Source organism: Lolium rigidum, chromosome 3 (genome assembly GCF_022539505.1).
Source record: "Lolium rigidum isolate FL_2022 chromosome 3, APGP_CSIRO_Lrig_0.1, whole genome shotgun sequence".
In the NCBI taxonomy this organism is placed as follows: domain Eukaryota; kingdom Viridiplantae; phylum Streptophyta; class Magnoliopsida; order Poales; family Poaceae; genus Lolium; species Lolium rigidum.
Genome location: NC_061510.1, coordinates 274,674,306 through 274,697,795, shown reverse-complemented (window position 1 = coordinate 274,697,795; position 23,490 = coordinate 274,674,306). Strand labels below are relative to the sequence as shown.

General features: G+C 40.9%; 1 long non-coding RNA gene across 1 annotated transcript; it reads left to right on the top strand.

Moving 5' to 3' along the window:
• The first annotated feature begins 4,040 nt into the window (after nucleotides 1-4,040).
• On the top strand, nucleotides 4,041-5,489 carry LOC124702899. Its single transcript, XR_007002779.1, has 3 exons — nucleotides 4,041-4,106; nucleotides 4,872-4,986; nucleotides 5,402-5,489. It is a non-coding gene; the product is annotated as an uncharacterized LOC124702899 (long non-coding RNA).
• Nucleotides 5,490-23,490: the final 18,001 nt, after the last annotated feature.

Genomic DNA, 23,490 nt, shown 5'->3' with positions numbered 1-23,490 from the left:
ATGCTTATAGGAACAACTACGGTAATAACTATAGGCCATATCCTTACGCTAATGGTAATGGTTATGGTAATTCTTATGGGAATTCTTACAATAATAATAGGAGTGTACCCTCTGGTCTTGAAGCTATGCTTAAAGAATTTATTAGTACACAAAGCTGCTTTTAACAAATCTGTTGAGGAAAAGCTTGATAAAATTGATACTATTGCTTCTAGAGTTGATAGACTTGCCTCCGATGTTAATCTTTTAAAATTGAAAGTTATACCTAATAATGATATTGATAATAAGATTACTACTACAGCAAATGCCATCCAAGTTAGAATTAATGAGAATATAAGATTAATGGCTGAACTGCGTGCTAGGTGGGATAGAGAAGAAAATGAAAAACTAGCTAAAGAGAATAATGTAGCTAAAGTTTGGACTATTACCACCACTAGTAATGCTAATTCTTCACATGTTGCTGCACCTCCTACTATCAATGGTAAAATAATTGGTGTTGGCAATGTTTCTACTTCTAATGCAAAGCGTACAAAAGCTGCTGAAATTGCTAAAGCTACTTGGACCGCTTGTGATAAAACTGCTGAAATTTTTTCAACCTTGGGAACAATGATCCCATTGCTGTAGCTCATAATGATTTAGATTTTGATGATTGCCACATCTCTGAAGTTATAAAGTTCTTACAAAAACTTGCTAAAAGTCCTAATGCTAGTGCTATAAATTTAGCCTTTACAAAACATATTACAAATGCTCTCATAAAAGCTAGAGAAGAGAAACTAAAACTTGAAACTTCTATTCCTAGAAAGTTAGAAGATGGTTGGGAGCCCATCATTAAAATGAAATTCAATGACTTTGAATGTAATGCTTTATGTGATCTTGGTGCAAGTATTTACGTTATGCCTAAAAAGATTTATGATATGCTTGACTTGCCACCATTGAAGAATTGTTATTTGGATGTTAATCTTGCCGATAATGTTAAAAAGAAACCTTTGGGGAGGATTGATAATGTGCACATTACGGTTAACAATAACCTTGTCCCCGTTGATTTTGTTGTTTTGGATATCGAATGCAATGCATCTTGTCCTATTGTGTTGGGAAGACCTTTTCTTGAGCTGTTAGTGCTTGTTATTGATATGAGGGAAGGTAATATTAAATATCAATTTCCTCTCAAGAAAGGTATGGAACACTTCCCTAGAAAGAGAATGAAGTTGCCTTTTGATTCTATTATTAGAACAAGTTATGATGTTGATGCTTCTACTCTCGATGTTACTTGATTTGCACTTTACGCGCCTAGGCTGAAAGGCGTTAAAAAAGCGCTTATGGGAGACAACCCATGTTTTTACTACAGCAATTTTTTGTTTTGTTGAGTCTTGGAAGTTGTTTACTACTGTAGCAACCTCTCCTTATCATGTTTATGTGCCAAGTAAAGTTTCTATGTTATAGTTGATGTTATATTTGGGATCGCTGCGCGAAACAGCATTGCTGTCTGTCACGAATCTGGGCACAGTTCTCTGTAGAAAATTCGACAAAATCTGCCAATTTACGAGCGTGATCCTCAGATATGTACGCAACTTTCATTAGTTTTGAGTTTTCCATTTGAGCAAGTCTGGTGCCAGCTTTAAATTCGTCTTTACGGACTGTTCTGTTTTTGACAGATTCTGCCTTTTATTTCGCATTGCCTCTTTTGCTATGTTGGATTTATTTCTTTGATCCATTAATGTCCAGTAGCATTATGCAATGTCCGAAGTGAAAATAATGATTGTGTCACCTCCGAATGTGTGAATTATTAATGATGCACTAACCCTCTAATGAGTTTGCTTGAAGTTTGGTGTGAAGGAAGTTTTCAAGGGTCAAGAGAGGAGAATGATATACTATGATCAAGAGGAGTGAAAGCTCTAAGCTTGGGGATGCCCCCGTGGTTCACCCCTGCATATTTTAAGAAGACTCAAGCGTCTAAGCTTGGGGATGCCCAAGGCATCCCCTTCTTCATCGACAACATCATCGAGTTCCTTCCACTGAAACTATATTTTTATTCAATCACATCTTGTGTTCTTTACTTGGAGCGTCGGTTTGTTTTTGTTTTTGTTTTTGTTTGAATAAAATGGATCCTAGCATTCACTTTGTGGGAAAGAGACACGCTCACTTGTTGCATATGGACACATATGTCCTTAGGCTTTACTCATAATGTTCAAGGCGAAGTTTCTTCTTCGTTAAATTGTTATATGGTTGGAATTGGAAAATGCTACATGTAGTAATTCTAAAATTGAGTAACAGTAAAACTCACCTAGCTAGGAGCCACCACAGCCATTTGAAGCCCTCAGCCGTTGGATCCTACCACTTCACGTCCCAGATTCGTCTCTGTATTCCCACAACATCGCTCAAAACGTTTCCTTCCTTAATTAGCGCTAAATGGGCCGGCTTATCGTCTCAAGGGCTGCTACTCCGCAAGTCGAAATAGGTGAATGGGTACCACTAGATAAAGACCGACCTTTACGAAGGGAAAAGTGGGCTAACGAACCAGCGACACGTGGTAGAGCTGGCGAACTTTCCGCCGCGTGCGCACCAACTCCCGCGGCTGCTCCCCTCCCGCGTCAGTCCCGCGCGTGTACGTGCTGTACTTCCTAGCTGCCCCGCGGCGTACATGCACCACATGGGTTAGGCCGATCGATGCATGGCTAGATTGCATGTTCGCGAACAAAAAAAACTATTACGCTAGCTAGCTTCCGCTCGTACTTTGCCACAAATCAACTCTCAGAAAATCAACTCTCAACTCAGCTTATGAAGTACACGACGCGAATATAGGCGAGTACAAGTATAGTTGCGCACACAAGGAGGTACAGTCGTGCACACGAGCAGGTACAGTCACGCACAACACACGAGTACAGTTGAACACACAGGCGAGTACAGGTACAGTCACGCACACGAGCAGGTACAGTTGTGCACACGGCGAGTACGGTCACGCACAACACACGAGTACTGATTGAACACACGGGCGAGTACAAGTACGATCACGCACACGAGCAGGTACAAACGCGCATACTGAGCGGTACGATCGTGAACACGAGCAAGTACATGTACGAAGTGCGATGGCGCACACGAGCAGGTACAATCGCGCGTAAGTACAGTACAGGTCCCACACACGGCGAGTACAGTTAGCGAATAAAGGGAAAAATTGCACCAAATACACTAAAAACAGAAGTACTTATCAGTTACAACACGAGTACAGTTAGGTATACACCATGCGGTACAATCATAATATTATTGGAAGTACGAAAAAAAAGTATCTCCAAAGCTATCAACATGGGATCTAGTTTTGAAGATCTCGACGCAAGGATCTCAAAAGTGAAAACGGTTCGTAATTTGGACTTACGGTTCTCAAGATATTTCATTTTGAAAAAACGAATCTAGAAGAAAAAGGGAAAAACTGACACAACCCAGTCTTCTCTCTCCTCCCCATCCCCACGCTCGCTTCCACTGCGACACGTGGCGAGCAGGGAGAACACTTCCCAGGGATTTTCTGGCACCACAGCGCGCCACTTGTCGCGTGCGGAGCGAGTTGCCTTCCCTTCGCGAAGGTCGGCCTTTTTTTAACGATTTCGGGTGAATTCTGGTTAATCGGAACGCAAAAAATTACTAGATGGGTCGTACCAGCTTGAGGCCTTTTTCTTCCGCATCGGAGGCCTCACATAAAAAAAAGAGCGCACGCACGACGTTTCCTTTCCTCTTTCTTTCTTCCTGGCGGCCGTCACTTCCCTTCCCCGTCCCATTCCCACTCGCCTGAACAACTACTTCCTGCGCGCGCGATTGCCGCCGGCCAAGAAACTGCCAAGGTGAGGCGACCAAGGCACGGAGGGATTCCCGTTGGTTTCTCAGTTTGCTTGATTTTGTCTGGATACAGAAGCCCTCCGCTGAGTTTGTTCCCTTCTCAAGTGCCGGCATTCGTGCCCTTCTTCTCCGGCGTGGGCGTACTGTGAATGGCGCGCAGGCTACTTGGGCTTCCTAGATGTGTAGGATATTGATTCCTTACTGATCTTGGGATCATTTGTAGGGTTTACTGGTGATTCTGAACTGGGGAGAAAGGAGCTGTCCCATACCACGGTTCCAATCGGCCGGTAAACCATGTGCTTCTTTTTCCTGATTCTCTATATTGTTTGTCAGTATTAAGATGTACTATGTAAGCCTTTTATTCAAGTTCTGGTCAATTCGTTCGTTTCTTGGATCCAAATAACCTATTGGGTTGGAGATCTGATGGGCTTCGTCTCATATCTCAAATTGCAAATTTTAGCTGGCTTGGTGTATAGGGTTCGTGCTAGATTGTGACTATGTACATACTGTCAATACTGAGCAAGGAAGTAACCTAAAACAACTACAGTACAATATTTCTTTTCTTCATGTGCTATATTCCCGAGGGTTCTTTATGTGGCACATACCAATATATACGATTGTAGTTTTGTGTGGGTACACTTGTTTCTTATATTGAACTATTTTATTTCAAAGAATATACTCCATCAGGCCCGAATTAGATGTCACAGATTTGTCTAGATTTGCATGTATCTATACACTGCAACAAGCAATTTGGGACAGCAGGAGTATAATATATATATGCGAGCATCCCAAAAATCACTCTCCAAGGGAGAGCTGGATTTAAAAAGAGTAATAATTTTCAGCAATTCCTTTTAGGAGTACTAGAAAACATGCCACAGAGCTCTATACTTGCGTCAGGTGTACTGCTTTTGCTAACAAAGGTACATGCTTTTTTGATGAATTTGATAAGATGAATGACCAAGCTAGGTATGAAATACGCTTTGATGTTTTGCTACTAGAAATAAGTTCCCACGGTATCAAATACTAATATCTTCTCCTTGTGATTGTTCCAGGGTGCTTATTTCATAAGGCATTGAGAAAAAAGTATCAGTAAATCAAAGTCAAGAATTTCCCACCCCTGTAAGCTTGATCCAGTGTTATTGCTGCAGCATATTGAGTTGGAGGAAGGTAACTTGAGTTGCTTGCATGGAAGTTATATTGGCACTCTCAGATCTACAGATCATTGCGCTCACATGTATGCAAAGATTGTCTCCAATTTGAAATAGGGTCGCTTTTAAAATTATGTGTGGGAAGAATTTCCATGAACACTGAACACCCGGTAGTATTGCTGACTTACAGTTCAAGATTTTTCGATGACTTGCTATTTCTTTCATTGAGTTGGAGGCATATCCTTTCCTATGACACCAATGAAAGTGCACTGACTGAAGTATTCTCTAGCATGGCATTGTTTACCTAAAGTGCTAACCTATCTGTTTTGACCATGTTTGGTGTTGGGTTTGTGGTTTGCACTAATTATACATTGTCCTCTAATTGTTGGATGTCTCATACAATGAAAGTAATATGGCATATATCCTGTGACTAGGAGGTCCAAAGGAAAAAAGGTGATGTTGCTACTACATTGGAGAATATGAGTGACGAGGTAAAATATGTTTTGCAGGATAATATGTAACACTCGGAACAGCTCTTTTCCTTGCACACAACTTTGACACATATATTTGTTTGAGATTCTTGATGGAATGAACATATGATGTGCTGTGCAAACAACCAATAATCTTTTGCTGATGTTGAGATCAGTATGGTGCTTATTCGATATTATTTTCTTGTATTCACTGCATTCTATGATAGTAAATGGAGTTATTGATTCCTGGACATGTGCCTGTATTTCATATATTACCATGCCCAGTTTAGTATTATGCCCACTATAGAAATATTTTTATTGTTTTCATCTCGGCATTTCCTCTAGAGCTTGATTTTGTTTACTTTAGATCTGATTGGGCCATCCAAGCATATCATTTGCGAAAATAGTTTCTATTACATATGTGTTGCTTATTCTAATTTACTAGACTTGCCTGAGGAGTTCAGTTGTGTGCAGCCCATAAAAATCTTTTTCATGCTTTCAATTGGTTGATTCATGCTTCCGTGGTGTTTGGTTTAATTTGTACGATTTACAAACATATCCAGTAGTATATCGGGCATCGCATCACATTCAATTATATCTTAACAATGTTCCTCCCATTGTTTGGAAGGAATACCAAATTGTCTTGCAATCAGATGTCCCTATGTATTGAATTTACCCTTCGATTTCCTGCAAAAACACGCTATTTTTCTTTTATGATGGATACTTACACTATTATTTGTTCAGATTCCTTTGAGATATGCGCTATCTTCAAAGAGCACTTCCTGCTAATTTGATTCCTTGCATGGTCATTCTGATGCAGTGGTTGAAAACTAGAGCAGCGGGCTTTGTGAGGTTACCAGTGGATATGGTGATTTTGAATTATGCTAGATGTGTACTACGAGTATAGGTTACTTACTTTCCACATTTACATGGCAGTTCTATAAACTCAGTTCTGCAAATTCAAAAGTGATTTTATTAGCTTCAAACACCTACTCTAATTAGTAACCTAGCTATGTACTTATATTATTTCCTTTTTTAATAGTAAACTGATTCTAATTCTCTAGCCTAGCTTTCTAAATGTGTTGAGTTTTGTCCACCTATATGGGGGGTGCTTATAATTACCCATTTGACAGGTACATGTCTTGCAAAAAAAAACTAGCTACAGAATGATGGTTGGCATGTATCTGATCTTACCCCGCCTGCGATCTTTCCTACCATAGCATAACCAAATTTACGTGTAGTTTTCACTTCAAATTATGGATTAGCAACTTGGCTCCATAGATCATAACGTTTGATGTTTTTATCCTCCTTTTGTCTTATAGATCTGGGACAACGATTTGTATATCTCTTGCAAGCTGACCTACGCAATGATCTGCAAAATTATTGTTTGAACTTTGAAGTACCCATTTGCAGCTGTAGTCCATGCTATGAACTAAGGCACCGTAATTCAATTTTTTCATAGATATTCATACTATTAATTTTTCTCAGATATTTCTATTTTCCTTTAACCAAACAGACGGGCGCAGCAACGCGCGCTTTCATGTTCTAGTGTCTTGGATAATGTGATACTTGGCAATTGTTGTGCTCATGTTTAAGCTCTTGCATCATATGCTTTGCACCCATTAATGAAGAAATACATAGAGCTTGCTAAAATTTGATTTGCATATTTGGTCTCTCTAAGGTCTAGATAATATCTAGTATTGAGTTTTGAACAACAAGGAAAACGGTGTAGAGTCTTATAATGTTTACAATATGTCTTTTATGTGAGTTTTGCTGCACTTGTTCATCCTTGAGTTTGCTTCAAATAACCTTGCTAGCCTAAACCTTGTATCGAGAGGGAATACTTCTCATGCATCCAAAATCCTTGAGCCAACTACTATGCCATTTGTGTCCACCATACCTACCTACTACATGGTATTTCTCCGCCATTCCAAAGTAAATTGCTTGAGTGCTACCTTTAAAATTCCATCATTCACCTTTGCAATATATAGCTCATGGGACAAAATAGCCTTAAAAACTATTGTAGTATTGAATATGTACTTATGCACTTTATCTTTTATTAAGTTGCTTGTTGTGCGATAACCATGTTTCTGGGGAACGCCATCAACTATTGTTGAATATCATGTGAGTTGCTATGCATGTCCGTCTTGTCTGAAGGTCTATCATTTTAGTGATTGGAGCATGCAAAATTGTTAGAGAAGAACATTGGGCCGCTAACTAAAGCCATGAACCATGGTTGAAGTTTCAGTTTTGGACATATATCCTCAATCTCATATGAGAACAATAATCATTGCTACATGCTTATGCATTTAAGAGGAGTCCATTATCTGTTGTCCATGTTGTCCCGGTATGGATGTCTAAGTTGAGAATAATCAAAAGCGAGAAATCCGAAATGCGAGCATTCTCCTTAGACCTTTGTACAGGCGGCATGGAGGTACCCCTTTGTGACACTTGGTTGAAACATGGCATGCAAAGATCCGGTAGTCCAAGCTAAGTAGGACGAGGTGCGGACACTATTAGTATACTATGCATGAGGCTTGCAACTTGTAAGATATAATTTACATAACTCATATGCTTTATTACTACCGTTGACAAAATTGTTTCATGTTTTCAAAATAAAAGCTCTAGCACAAATACAGCAATCGATGCTTTCCTCTTTGAAGGACCATTCTTTTACTTTTATTGTTGAGTCGGTTTACCTATCTCCTTCCACCTTAAGAAGCAAACACTTGTGTGAACTGTGCATTGATTCCTACATACTTGCATATTGCACTTGTTATATTACTTTATGTTGACAATATCCATGAGATATACATGTTATAAGTTGAAAGCAACTGCTGAAACTTAATCTTCCTATGTGTTGCTTCAACACCTTTACTTTGATTTATTGCTTTATGAGTTAACTCTTATGCAAGACTTATTGATGCTTGTCTTCAAGTACTATTCATGAAAAGTCTTTGTCATATGATTCACTTGTTTACTCATGACATTACCTTTGTTTTGATCGCTGCATTCATTACATATGTTTACAAATAGTATGATCAAGATTATGATGGCATGTCACTTCAGAAATTATCTTTGTTATCGTTTTACCTGCTCGGGACGAGCAGAACTAAGCTTGGGGATGCTGATACGTCTCCAACGTATCGATAATTTCTTATGTTCCATGCTACTTTATTGATGATACCTACATGTTTTATGCACATTATATGTCATATTTATGCATTTTCCGGAACTAACCTATTAACAAGATGCCGAAGAGCCGATTCTTTGTATTCTCGCTGTTTTTGGTTTCAGAAATCCTAGTAAGGAAATATTCTCGGAATTGGACGAAACTTTCGCCCGGGGTCCTATTTTTGCACGAAGCTTCCGGAAGACCGAAGAGATAACGAAGTGGGGCCACGAGGCAGCCGGGGGACAGGGCGGCGCGGCCCGGGCCCCGGCCGCGCGGCCCTACCCCCGGGCACCTCGTGTGGCCCCCGACCTACCCTTCCGCCTACTTAAAGCCTCCGTCGCGAAACCCCCGCATCGAGAGCCACGATACGAAAAACCTTCCAGAGACGCCGCCGCCGCGAATCCCATCTCGGGGGATTCAGGAGATCGCCTCCGGCACCCTGCCGGAGAGGGGATTCATCTCCCGAGGACTCTACACCGCCATGGTCGCCTCCGGAGTGATGAGTGAGTAGTTCACCCCTGGACCATGGGTCCATAGCAGTAGCTAGATGGTCGTCTTCTCCTTGTTGTGCTTCATTGTTGGATCTTGTGAGCTGCCTAACATGATCAAGATCATCTATTTGTAATTCTATATGTTGTGTTTGTCGGGATCCGATGGATAGAGAGTACTATGATTATGGTGATTATCAATCTATTGTTTATGTGTTGTTTATGATCTTGCATGCTCTCCGTTATTAGTAGAGGCTCTGGCCAAGTTTGTACTCTTAACTCCAAGAGGGAGTATTTATGCTCAATAGTGGGTTCATGCCTCCATTGAATGCGGGACGGTGACGAGAAAGTTCTAAGGTTGTGGATGTGCTTGTTGCCACTAGGGATAAAACATTGATTCTATGTCTAAGGATGTAGTTGTCGATTACATTACGCACCATACTTAATGCAATTGTACTGTTGCTTAGCAACTTAATACTGAATGGGGTTCGGACGATAACTTCGAAGGTGGACTTTTTAGGCATAGATGCGATTGGATGGCGGTCTATGTACTTTGTCGTAATGCCCAATTAAATCTCACTATATTTATCATATCATGTATATGCATTGTTATGCCTTTCTCTATTTGTCAATTGCCCGACTGTAATTTGTTCACCCAACATGCTTTTATCTTATGGGAGAGACACCTCTAGTGAACTGTGGACCCCGGTCCTATTCTTTACATAGCATACAATTTACTGCAATACTTGTATTTTATTATTTTCTTGCAAACATCTTCCACTCGATACGTTTAATCCTTTGTTACAGCAAGCCGGTGAGATTGACAACCTCATCTGTTTCGTTGGGGCAAAGTACTTTGGTTTTGTTGTGCAGATTCCACGTTGGCGCCGGAATCCCTGTTGTTGCGCCGCATCACATTTCGCCACCATCAACCTTCAACGTGCTTCTTGACTCCTACTGGTCCGATTAAACCTTGGTTTCTTACTGAGGGAAACTTGCCACTGTGCGCATCATACCTTCCTCTTGGGGTTCCCAACGGACGTGTACATCTACGCGCATCAGACACTATTCCAATGAGTGTCCCAAGAGACTCGCCAAGATCGCAACCAACACCGCTGCACCTGCTCAACAGCAACGCCGTGTCTCCACCGGCAAGAAGTTCAACCCCAACAACCGCAGCGGCCGCCTCTTTCACATGAGTGCGGAAGAAGCCCAGGAAGCGCCAGACGTCGTGCTGGGTGATACGTCGCAAACGTATCTATAATTTCTTATGTTCCATGCTACTTTTATTACAATACTTGAGTGATTTATACATACTTTACGGCATTATTTTACATTTTCCGGCACTAACCTATTAACAAGATGCCGAAGTGCCAGTTGCTGTTTTTCTGCTGTTTTTGGTTTCAAAAATCCTAGTAAGGAAATATTCTCGGAATTGGACGAAATCAACGCCCAGGGGCCTATTTTTGCACGAAGCTTCCAGAAGTCCGAAGAGGAGACGAAGTGGGGCCACGAGGTGGCCACACACCAGGGCGGCGCGGCCCAGACCCTGGCCGCGCGGCCCTGTGGTGTGGTCCCCTCGTGACGCCCTTTGACCTACCCTTCCGCCTACTTAAAGCCTCCGTCGCGAAACCCCCTGTACCGAGAGCCACGATACGGAAAACATTACTGAGACGCCGCCGTCGCGAATCCCATCTCGAGGGATTCAGGAGATCGCCTCCGGCACCCTGCCGGAGAGGGGAATCATCACCGGAGGGGCTCTACATCATCATGCCCGCCTCCGGATTGATGCGTGAGTAGTTCATCCTTGGACTATGGGTCCATAGCAATAGCTAGATGTAACACCCCAAATTTCAAAACAAAGATAAAATAAATTTCCTTTTTCCAAAAATGAGAACCAACAAAAACTTTTCTTAAATAGAGTGCTATGCATAGTGCTCATACCCATTACTTGTGTTTTTGGCCATGATGAGTGTTATTATGCTTATGTGATAAACCCTAAAACCCTAAAGTGATCAAGTGAAGATCACAAACCAAATAAAAGAAAAGAGAAATCAAATAAGAAAAACCTAAACCCTAACCTTCTCAAAACCCAGTGGATCTTTTTTGAGAAATCCCAAAATAAAGAAAAAGACATATGAAGGCATAGAGCCCTAATGTGTAAATTCTTGAACCCTACCTCTCTTATTTTTCTAAATAGTGGTGCACCATGGTGAACCCCACTAAACCCTAAACCTCATCCCTCTTGTCACCCACCTTTGAAAAATAAAATAAAAAGGAAAGATCTTAAATAAGAGAAAGGCATATGCAAGCCTATGGCCACTTTGTGCAAAGGCTCCAACCTTGAGTGTTAACATTGGTAGATGATTTGGAATACCTCAACACACTCAATAAAGTACTTATCAAACCAATTCAAGTGATAAACAAAATAAAATCAAACATATGCATAGAGGCATATGTGACACTTAACCAAAATATTAAAATTTGACCTAGGCACCCACCTTGTCCCAAAATGGTGTGAACCTTTTTCCCAACTCAATCAAACCCCAAATAAACCTCACTCTGGTCAAAGTAAAGAAAAGAAAAATAAAAGAATAAAAGGTTAGAAAATCACAAACCCTCACATATGGCTCTATGCCATTTTTATAAATTTTGAACCTAGACCATTTTGGTCTTCACCATTATTTGAATAATGTTACTACACACTTATTACAACTGTTGGAATCAAAGAAACACAATTCAAATCAAACTCTCACTCAAATTGTGCTCACATGTGATTATGGCCAAATCTGCCATTTCTAGCCTGATCACTATTTTGAGCCCCTGCATTTCGAAATTTTTAAAATAAAATTTCCCAACTCTTTGCATGTCATCCAAGAGAACATCAAGGTGAACACTTTTTGTAAAGAGCACCATGCCAAAATCATCTTTGATCAATAGCTAGGTTCATCCAAAGTTGGAACTTTATATTATGATCAACAATCTCACTTTGTCACTTTTTGCTTTTCCTTAAATTTGAAAACTCCACCACCACCTCTCACCTTCTCTGGTCATTTAGGACTTAACCAAACACACACAATTCAAATTGTGCCACCTTTTGAACTCACTCAAATTTGGACAAAAATGACAATTTTCAAATATGGAACTATTTGGACACTATTCTAAATAGTGCTCTAGCCAACCCTAGTGCACCACTTGACCCCTACATGGTCCCCTGGTTCCCTCTCACCCTCAATGATGCATAGCAACCCTAGGAGCAACCCTAGGGAGACCCCAACATGGCCATGACACCACCATGCCGGCCATGTTCTTCTCCTCCCTCTCCCCTTCCTCACCAGCCCTGGCCACCGTGCCATTCCTCTCCACCTCACCCTACTGCAACCGCCTACACGCGCCCGGGTCGACGAGGAGCACGACAACCACCGGACAAGGCGCGCCCAGAACGGCCCAGCCATGCCGCTCGCGTCGCGCGTGCCGCGCCACAGACACGCCCTGGACACGCGCCGTCCCACGCACTCACGCAGCCCCTGGACCCCCTGCGAGCGCCTTGAGCTTCACCGTGACACCGCGACGCCGTTGGACACGCCCTCGACCACGACCCGCACCCGCCGTCGCCGGAGAAGCAGACCCCGGTCCGCCGCGGCCGCGGCCGCACGTGGAAGCGACGTGACCGCGTTAGGCACCGCCCCGACCCCGCCGTCGCCACCAGGAGCACCGCCTTGACGTCCCGAACGAGCGCCGCGTCGTCGCCCGGCCCATTAGCCCGCCGGAGAGGCCGCGCCATGGTCGACCACGCCAGCGCCTCGCACGGCACACTCGCGTGGCTATAAATAGAGCTCCCCTTCGTCGATCAAACCACACCAGCTCACTCCCCACCTCTCACCGCTTCGCCCTCACCACTCCCTCACTCGATCGTCGCCGGAGCTGCTCCAATTTGAAGATCGGAGCCGCCGGTACCCGGCGGACGCTGCCGTCGATTGGAGCCACCCCGGACGAGCCGCCGCCACCGGTCGACGCGCCGTCGTCCACATCCACCTCGAGCACACTGCCCACCGTCTCTGGAGCCACGGTGAGCCCTCCGACCCCCTAGGCTCGCCGGAGCAGCGACGGCATCTCGTCGACGACGACGATGCATGTGAGCCGTTGGATCGTGTTCTGATCCAACGCGCCACAACTCGCGTACCGTTTCGGGGTGAAACACCCACTGACGGGTGGCCCCCGCTGGCAGGCAGCCCGCGCGGCACTGGACCGTGGCTGGGCTGGCCTTGGGCCTGGTTATGCGTTTGGCCCGTTAAGATTTTCCCGCCGGCCCTGTAAATTCAAACTTCATTTAAATAATTTAGTGGAATTACCCCACTGGACCCAACTTTGAAATTGCATAGAAATTGTTTGGCTTGGCCAAATTTAGCAAATTTTATATATTTGGAAAGCTAGTGAAATTATCTACAATATGCCACTCGTCTCATGACCAGAATCGTTGTAAAGTTAATTCGAGAAAAATAACAAGGCAGGGACTTTTCCCTACTCAAATAATTATTAAAAATCAAATAAAATAGATATTAAGTTAGTTCCAACTCTGGTAGTTCACATATTACTTACACTAATTGATTATGCAATAAAATGGTGTGGTCACCTTGCATGATCATGCCCTAGTTTAAGTAGTGGACAATATGGCTATTTTCTCTAAGTGATATTGTCCTAAAATATTATGCAAATCATATGAGGTGTCCTACTTCATTTAAATCTTGTCTCAAATGAGTTCATGTGATGTTTGGACCCCTGGACCAAACACTCTTATATGAATTACTTGGAGATTTAAAGCATGTGTAGTATTATTAAATGGTATGAGGTGGTTTACCTCATTTAAATTGCTTTTCTCAATGGATGATCATGAATGGTGGACTTAGGTTAATAGAAAATTCATGATTGATTATTGAGAAATTAAATCTTAAGAATATATCAAGGAGAGGAAATTATTCCTCAAGAACTTTCATGGAAACTATTATTTACATATGTAATGAGAGGAAATTATTTTCTCTCAAACAACACCACCAATGCACCCTAACTAAATTATTTGTGTGTGCCTAGAATAGTTTGTGTGATTATATGTGTTGTTTGGAATAGTCATTGGATTGGTGAGTGATTATACCTCGTATTCCAATTTAGACGCTAGTACCGGAGAATACCCGGAAGAGGAAGGTTGCTACCCAGAAGAGGAGGAGGAACAGTTTGAGAACTACCAAGGCAAGCTAATATTCTTGCAAGTGCAAAGTCCTACCAAGGACAAGGCACTCTCATCTTTTCTTATGAAGCATAAGCCTATCCCAAGTTTTGTTATAAGTTTTAATTGCAAGTTTTATTACTTTAGTTTATCAAAGTACTTTTTGATTCATGATTCAATGGGGTTAATGTTAGATTAGTACAAGAGTATCAAAGTTAGCCTAGAAGCAAAGCAATATACTTAGCACCCCTCATCTCTAGATGCTAGTGCTAAATTAAAAATGACTACTCTAGATGGGAACATGTGTGGTGAAATAATGATGATGATGAAATTTATGAACTGATTTTTGAAGGTGAATATGACCAAGAGAAGATAGTGATTTTTGATATAAAACTAATATTGGCTTGGATGCGATACCTTTCCAATTCATCAGTACCCCCACAATACCTGATTATGGGTAAAGGCTTAACTAGAAGTTTATGTTCATTAGTATGGGTTCCCTCTAAACACACATCATAGGGGTTATGCCGAGGCTGCCTCCGTTGTTGATGAATGATGTGAATTGAAGGTGAATTGTACGGCCAAGCCTCAGTGCAGTTCCCGGGATGACAGCTTGGTCATCACTCGGGAGGCCAAGCTCATGGGGAGAGGTGCTCATACTAAAGTTTGTAAATGAAAGGTTATGGTTGATGATCCGCGTACTTGTGTTACGATGATTCGGGGTTATCCCGACGGATGAAATCAAATGTTGTGGCACAAGTGTGCAACCTCTCGCAGAGTGTAAATCTATTCGAATAGCCGTGTCCACGGTTACGGACGGTTGGAAAGGCCATACAGTTTCCAGTATTAGATTCTTGAAAATGTTGAGGATGAATGGTGACTTGGGTTTTTGAATCACAACAATGTTGTGGGAATGACACTAATGTTCCCACTTGAGTAGTTAGTACATGAAGAGTCTTTCATTCCAATACTTGTGAACTCAAAATTGGCTTTATGCAAAAGAAACTAGAGCTTAGTACCCCTTTACTAGAATTGATAGTACTTACACTAGTATTAGTTTGCGAGTACTTTAAAGTACTCACGGTCGTGTCCCTGGCTATTCAAATGGCCGGACTATGAAGAGGCGCAGCAGTATGAAGATGATGGACAGCAGGACGTCTACGACAACTAGGACTACTCCTGACGTCAAGCGTTGGCCTGTGGACTATAGAGTCCTTGTATCTTACGCTTCCGCTATGAACTTATGTTTGTTCGTTGATCAGTTCATTGATCACTAGATCAACTATTTGTGTAATATGGATCATGTGATTCCAAGTTGTAAGACTTTATGGTTTGTAATGAATGATGACTTATGATATTCAACTGTTATGTCTCGCAACAACAATATTCCTGGGATTGCGATGTATGGCATAACAGGCACCTGGACTTAAAACTCCGGGTGTTGACACTAGATGGTTGTCTTCTCCGCTTGTGCTTTCATTGTTATAGATCTTGTGAGCTGCCTAACATGATCAAGATCATCTATTTGTAATGCTACATGTTGTGTTTGGTGAGATCCGATGAATAGAGAATACTATGTTAAGTTGATTATCAATCTATCATATATGTGTTGTTTATGTTCTTGCATGCTCTCCGTTGCTAGTAGAGGCTACGGCCAAGTTGATACTTGTAACTCCAAGAGGGAGTAATTATGCTCGATAGTGGGTTCATGCCTCCATTGAATCCGGGATCGTGACGAGTAGGTTCTAAGGTTGTGGATGTGTTGTTGCTACTAGGGATAAAACATTGATGCTTTGTCTAAGGACATTTGTGTTGATTACATTACGCACCATACTTAATGCAATTATCACGTTGTTCGCAACTTAATACTGGAAGGGGTTCGGATGATAACCTGAAGGTGGATTATTTAGGCATAGATGCATGCTGGATAGCGGTCTATGTACTTTGTCGTAATGCCCTGATTAAATCACATAGTAATCATCGTTTATATGTATTGAATCTTTATTTGTCAATTGCTCACCTGTAATTTGTTCACCCATCATGCTAGTTATCTTATTGGAGAGACACCACTAGTGAACTGTGGACCCCGGTCCATTCTTTACATCTGAATACATTCTACTGCTTTTACTGTTCTTTGCAAACAACCACCATCTTCCACTCGATACGCTTAATCCTTTGTTTTCAGCAAGCCGGTGAGATTGACAACCTCACCGTTACGTTGGGGCAAAGTACTTTGATTGTGTTGTGCAGGTTCCACGTTGGCGCCGGTTTCATCGGTGTTGCGCCGCACTACATTCCTCCACCAACAACCTTCACGTGCTTCTTGGCTCCTACTGGTTCGATAACCTTGGTTTCATACTGAGGGAAACTTACTGTTGTGCGCATCATACCTTCCTCTTGGGGTTCCCAACGGACGTGTACATCTACGCGCATCAAGCAATAAATTTCTGGCGCCGTTGCCGGGGAGATCAAGACACGCTGCAAGGGGAGTCTCCACTTCCAATCTCTTTACTTTGTTTTTGTCTTGCTTTATTTTATTTTCTACTTTGTTTGCTGCACTTAAAAAACACAAAAAAATTAGTTGCTAGTTTTATTTTATTTACTGTCTTGTTCTCTATATCAAAAACACAAAAAAATTAGTTACTTGTCTTTACTTTATTTGCTTAGTTTATTTTACTACTGATATAATGGGTACTCCTGAGAATACTAAGTTGTGTGACTTCACTAGCACAAATAATAATGATTTTATATGTACTCCTATTGCTCCACCTGCTACTACAGCAGAATTCTATGAAATTAAACCTCGCTTTACTTGAATCTTGTTATGAGAGAGCAATTTTCTGGTGTTAATACCGATGATGCTGCTGCCCATCTTAATAATTTTGTTGAACTTTGTGAAATGCAAAAGTATAAGGATATACATGGTGATATTATAAAACTGAAATTGTTTCCTTTCTCATTAAGAGGAAGAGCTAAAGATTGGTTGCTTTCTTTGCCTAAAAATAGTATTGATTCATGGACTAAATGCAAAGATGCTTTTATTAGTAAATATTATCCTCCTGCTAAGATTATATCTTTGAGAAGTAGCATTATGAACTTTAAACAATTTGATAATGAACATGTTGCTCAAGCATGGGAGAGAATGAAATCTTTGGTAAAGAATTGCCCAACCCATGGACTGACTACTTGGATGATCATCCAAACCTTTTATGTAGGATTGAATTTTTCTTCAAGGAACCTATTGGATTCAGCTGCTGGAGGTACTTTTATGTCCATCACTCTGGGCGCCGCAACTAAATTACTTGATGATATGATGATCAATTACTCTGAATGGCACACTGAAAGAACTCCTCAAGGTAAGAAGGTAAATTCTGTTGAAGAAACCTCTTCTTTGGGTGATAAGATTGATGCTATTATGTCTATGCTTGCAAATGGTAGATCTCATATTGATCCTAATAATGTTCCTTTAGCTTCATTGGTTGCTCAAGAAGAAAATGTTGATGTGAATTTCATTAAGAGCAATAATTTCAACAACAATGCTTATAGGAATAATTATGGTAACAACTTTAGGCCATATCCTTCTAATAATAGTAATGGTTATGGTAATTCTTACAATAATAATAAGAGTGTACCCTCTGGTCTTGAAGTGATTCTTAAAGAATTTATTAGTACACAAACTGCTTTCAATAAAACTGTTGAAGAAAAGCTTGGTTAAATTGATATTCTTGCTTCTAAGGTTGATAGTCTTGCTCTTGATGTTGATCTTTTAAAATTGAAAGTCATGCCTGAGAAAGTTGAAGATGCTAGGTTTGCTAAAACAAATGCCATCCAAGTTAGAATTAATGATAATATTAGATTGTTTGTTGAATTGCATGCTAGGTGGGATAGAGAAGAAAAAAGAAAAACTTGCTAAAGAAAATAATGTAGCTAAAGTATGGACTATTACCACCACTAGTAATGTTGATTCTTCACATGTTGCTGCACCTCCTACTATCAATGGTAAAATAATTGGTGTTGGCAATGTTTCTACTCCTAGTGCAAAGCGTACAAAATTGCCTGAAGCTACTGGCTAAACTGCTGTTTGTGATAAAGCTACTTGAAATTTTTCAAAATATTGGTAACAATGATTCCATTGCTGTAGAACATAATGGTTTAGATTTTGATGATTGTCATATTACTGAAGTTATAAAGTTCTTACAAAAACTTGCTAGAAGTCCTAATGCTAGTGCTATAAATTTAGCCTTTACAAAACACATTACAAATGCTCTCATTAAAGCTAGGGAAGAGAAATTAAAACTTGAAGCTTCTATTCCTAGGAAGTTAGAAGATGGTTGGGAGCCCATCATTAAAATGAAATTCAATGACTTTGAGTGTAATGCTTTATGTGATCTTGGTGCAAGTATTTCTGTTATGCCTAAAAAGATTTATGATATGCTTGACTTCCCACCATTAAAGAATTGTTATTTGGATGTTAATCTTGCCGATAATGTTAAAAAGAAACATTTGGGGAGGATTGATAATGTGCGCATTATGGTTAACAATAACCTTGTCCCCGTTGACTTTGTTGTCTTGGATATCGAATGCAATGCATCTTGTCCTATTGTGTTGGGAAGACCTTTTCTTCGAGCCTGTTGGTGCTGTTATTGATATGAAGGAAGGTAATATTAAATATCAATTTCCTCTCAAGAAAGGTATGGAACACTTCCCTAGAAAGAGAATGAAGTTGCCTTTTGATTCTATTATTAGAACAAGCTATGATGTTGAGGCTTCTATTCTTGATGTTACTTGATTTGCACTTTCTGCGCCTAGCTGAAAGGCGTTAAAGAAAAGCACTTCTTGGGAGATAACCCATGTGTTTATTTTACTACAGAAATTTTTGTTTTGTTGAGTCTTAGAAGTTGTTTACTACTGTAGCAACCTCTCTTTATCATGTTTTTGTGCCAAGTAAAGTTTCTATGCTAAAGTTGATGTTATATTTGGGATCGCTGCGCAGAAACAGCATTGCTGTCTGTCACGAATTCTGGCATAAGTCTCTGTAAAAAATTCGAAAAAATCTGCAAATTTACGAGCGTGATCCTCAGATATGTACGCAACTTTCATTAGTTTTGAGTTTTTCCATTTGAGCAAGTTAAGTGCCCAGTCCAGAAGCATCTTTACGGACTGTTCTGTTTTTGACAGATTCTGTCTTTTATTTCGCATTGCCGCTTTTGCTATGTTGAATGAGTTTCTTTGTTCCATTAACTTTCAGAAGCTTTGTGCAATGTCCAGAAGTGTTAAGAATGATTGTGTCACCTCTGAATATGTGAATTTGTGGTTAAGCACTAACCCTCTCATGAGTTTGCTTGAAGTTTGTGTGAAGGAAGTTTTCAAGGGTCAAGAGAAGAGGATGATATACTATGATCAAGAAGAGCGAAAGGTCTAAGCTTGGGGATGCCCCGGTGGTTCATCCCTGCATATTTTAAGAAGACTCAAGCATCTAAGATTGGGGATGCCCAAGGCATCCCCTTCTTCATCGACAACATTATCAGGTCACTTCTAGTGAAACTATATTTTTATTCTGTCACATCCGTATGTTCTTTACTTGGAGCGTCGGTTTGTTTTTATTTTTGTTTTGTTTTGAATAAAGATGGATCTCGCCATTCTTATATGGAGATATTATGCTCCGCTTTTTCATATGGAACACTTGTGTTCTTAATTGTGCTTTAATGTTCATGGCGAAAAGCTTATTGCTTCGTTAAATTGCTATTTGGTTAGAATTGGAAAATGATGCATATGGTTTGACAATTTGGCAATTGTTTGAGCTCTCTTAGATCATGTTTAAGCTCTTGCATCATGTAGTTTAATCCATTAATGAAGAACTACTGTAGAGCTTGTTTAATTTGGTTTGCATGGGTAAAGTGTTTGAACAACAAGGAAGACAGTGTAGAGCCTTATAATGCTTGCAATATGTTCTTGTGTGAGTTTTGCTGTACATGTTCATACTTGTGTTTGCTTCAAACAACCTTGCTAGCCCAAACCTTGTACTGAGAGGAAATGCTTCTCGTGCATCCAAATACCTTGAGCCAAACTCCATGCCATTTGTGTCCACCATATCTACCTACTATGTGGTATTTTCTGCCATTCCAAAGTAAATTACTTGAGTGCTACCTTTTAAAATTTCATTCCTCTACCTTTACAATATATAGCTCATGGGACAAATAGCTTAAAAACTATTGTGGTGATGAATATGTAGTTATGTGTCTTAATTTTTATAAGTTGCTTGTTGAGCGGTAACCATGTTTTTCGGGGACGCCATCAACTTTATCTTTGTTGGATATCATGTGAGATGCTATGCATGTTCGTCTTGTCCGAAGTAGTGGATTTCATGATCAAATGGTTTGAGTATGCATATGTTAGAGAAGAACATTGGGCCGCTAACTAAAGCCATGTATCATGGTGGAAGTTTCAGTTTGGACATGCAACCTCAATCTCTTATGAGAATATTAACTATTGTTGAATGCTTAAGCATTAAAAAGAGAAGTCCATTATCTGTTGTCTATGTTGTCCCGGTATGGATGTCTAAGTTGAGAATAATCAAAAGCGAGAAATCCAATGCGTGCTTTCTCCTTAGACACTTGTACATGCGGCATAGAGGTACCCCTTTGTGACACTTGGTTGAAACATATGTATGCGATGAGAATCCGTGTTTTCCGAGATAGTAGGACAAGGTGCGAGCACTATTGGTACTCTATGCATGAGACATGCAACTTGTAGGAAGTATTATGCATAGCACATATGAATTATTACTACCGTTGACAAAATTGTTTCTATGTTTTCAAAACAAAAAGCTCTAGCACAAAAATAGTAATCAATGCTTCCCTCTGCGAAGGGCCAATCTTTTACTTTATTGTTGAGTCAGTTTACCCATTCCCTTCTATCTTAGAAGCAAACACTTGTGTTAACTGTGTGCATTGATTCTTACATGTTTACTTATTGCACTTGTTATATTACTCTATGTTGACAAATATCCATGAGATATACATGTTACAAGTTGAAAGCAATTGCTGAAACTTAATCATCCTTTGTGTTGCTTCAATGCATTCTACTATGAATTTATTGCTTATGAGTTAGCTCTTATGCAAGTCTTCTTGATACTTGTCTTGAAAGTATTATTCATGAAAAGTTTTGCTATATGATTCATTTGCTTAGTCATTATCTTTGTTAGCAATCTTTTGTTCAGATCACTCCATTCATCTCATATGCTTTACAATAATGTTGATCAAGATTATGTTGGTAGCATGTCACTTCAGAAATTATTTGTGTTATCGTTTACCTACTCGAGGACGAGTAGGAACTAAGCTTGGGGATGCTTGATACGTCGCAAACGTATCTATAATTTCTTATGTTCCATGCTACTTTTATTACAATACTTGAGTGATTTATACATACTTTACAGCATTATTTTACATTTTCCGGCACTAACCTATTAACAAGATGCCGAAGTGCCGATTCTTTGTTTTTCTGCTGTTTTTGGTTTTAGAAATCCTAGTAAGGAAATATTCTCGGAATTGGACGAAATCAACGCCCGGGGGCCTATTTTTGCACGAAGCTTCCGGAAGTCCGAAGAGGAGACGAAGTGGGGCCACGAGGTGGCCACACACCGAGGCGGCGCGGCCCAGGCCCTGGCCGCGCGGCCCTGTGGTGTGGGCCCCTCGTGACGCCCTTTGACCTACCCTTCCGCCTACTTAAAGCCTCCGTCGCGAAACCCCCTGTACCGAGAGCCACGATACGAAAAACATTACTGAGACGCCGCCGTCGCGAATCCCATCTCGGGAGATTCAGGAGATCGCCTCCGGCACCCTGCCGGAGAGGGGAATCATCACCGGAGGGGCTCTACATCATCATGCCCGCCTCCGGATTGATGCGTGAGTAGTTCATCCTTGGACTATGGGTCCATAGCGGTAGCTAGATGGTTGTCTTCTCCGCTTGTGCTTTCATTGTTATAGATCTTGTGAGCTGCCTAACATGATCAAGATCATCTATTTGTAATGCTACATGTTGTGTTTGGTGAGATCCGATGAATAGAGAATACTATGTTAAGTTGATTATCAATCTATCATATATGTGTTGTTTATGTTCTTGCATGCTCTCCGTTGCTAGTAGAGGCTCGGCCAAGTTGATACTTGTAACTCCAAGAGGGAGTAATTATGCTCGATAGTGGGTTCATGCCTCCATTGAATGCGGGATCGTGACAGTAGGTTCTAAGGTTGTGGATGTGCTGTTGCTACTAGGGATAAAACATTGATGCTTTGTCTAAGGACATTTGTGTTGATTACATTACGCACCATACTTAATGCAATTATCTGTTGTTCGCAACTTAATACTGGAAGGGGTTCGGATGATAACCTGAAGGTGGATTATTTAGGCATAGATGCATGCTGGATAGCGGTCTCTGTACTTTGTCGTAATGCCCTGATTAAATCACATAGTAATCATTGTTGATATGTATTGAATCTTTATTTGTCAATTGCTCACCTGTAATTTGTTCACCCAGCATGCTAGTTATCTTATTGGAGAGACACCACTAGTGAACTGTGGACCCCGGTCCATTCTTTACATCTGAATACATTCTACTGCTTTTACTGTTCTTTGCAAACAACCACCATCTTCCACTCGATACGCTTAATCCTTTGTTTTCAGCAAGCCGGTGAGATTGACAACCTCACTGTTACGTTGGGGAAAAGTACTTTGATTGTGTTGTGCAGGTTCCACGTTGGCGCCGGTTTCACTGGTGTTGCGCCGCACTACATTCCTCCACCAACAACCTTCACGTGCTTCTTGGCTCCTACTGGTTCGATAACCTTGGTTTCATACTGAGGGAAACTTACTGCTGTGCGCATCATACCTTCCTCTTGGGGTTCCCAACGGATGTGTACATCTACGCGCATCACTGGGTATGTTTTCTGTCAACTCAGTACTGGCCAGAGTATTGTTTGATTCTGGGGGATCACATTCATTTGTCACCGAAGATTTTGCATGCACTAGTAAGATTCAACCCATCAGTTTGAAGCATGTCATGATAGTTCAAATACCCGGTTCAACTACAAAAGCTAGAAAAATTTGCAAGTATGTGCCTATCATAATACATGAAATAGAGTTTTATGCAAATTTGATTGTTCTGGGAACAAAG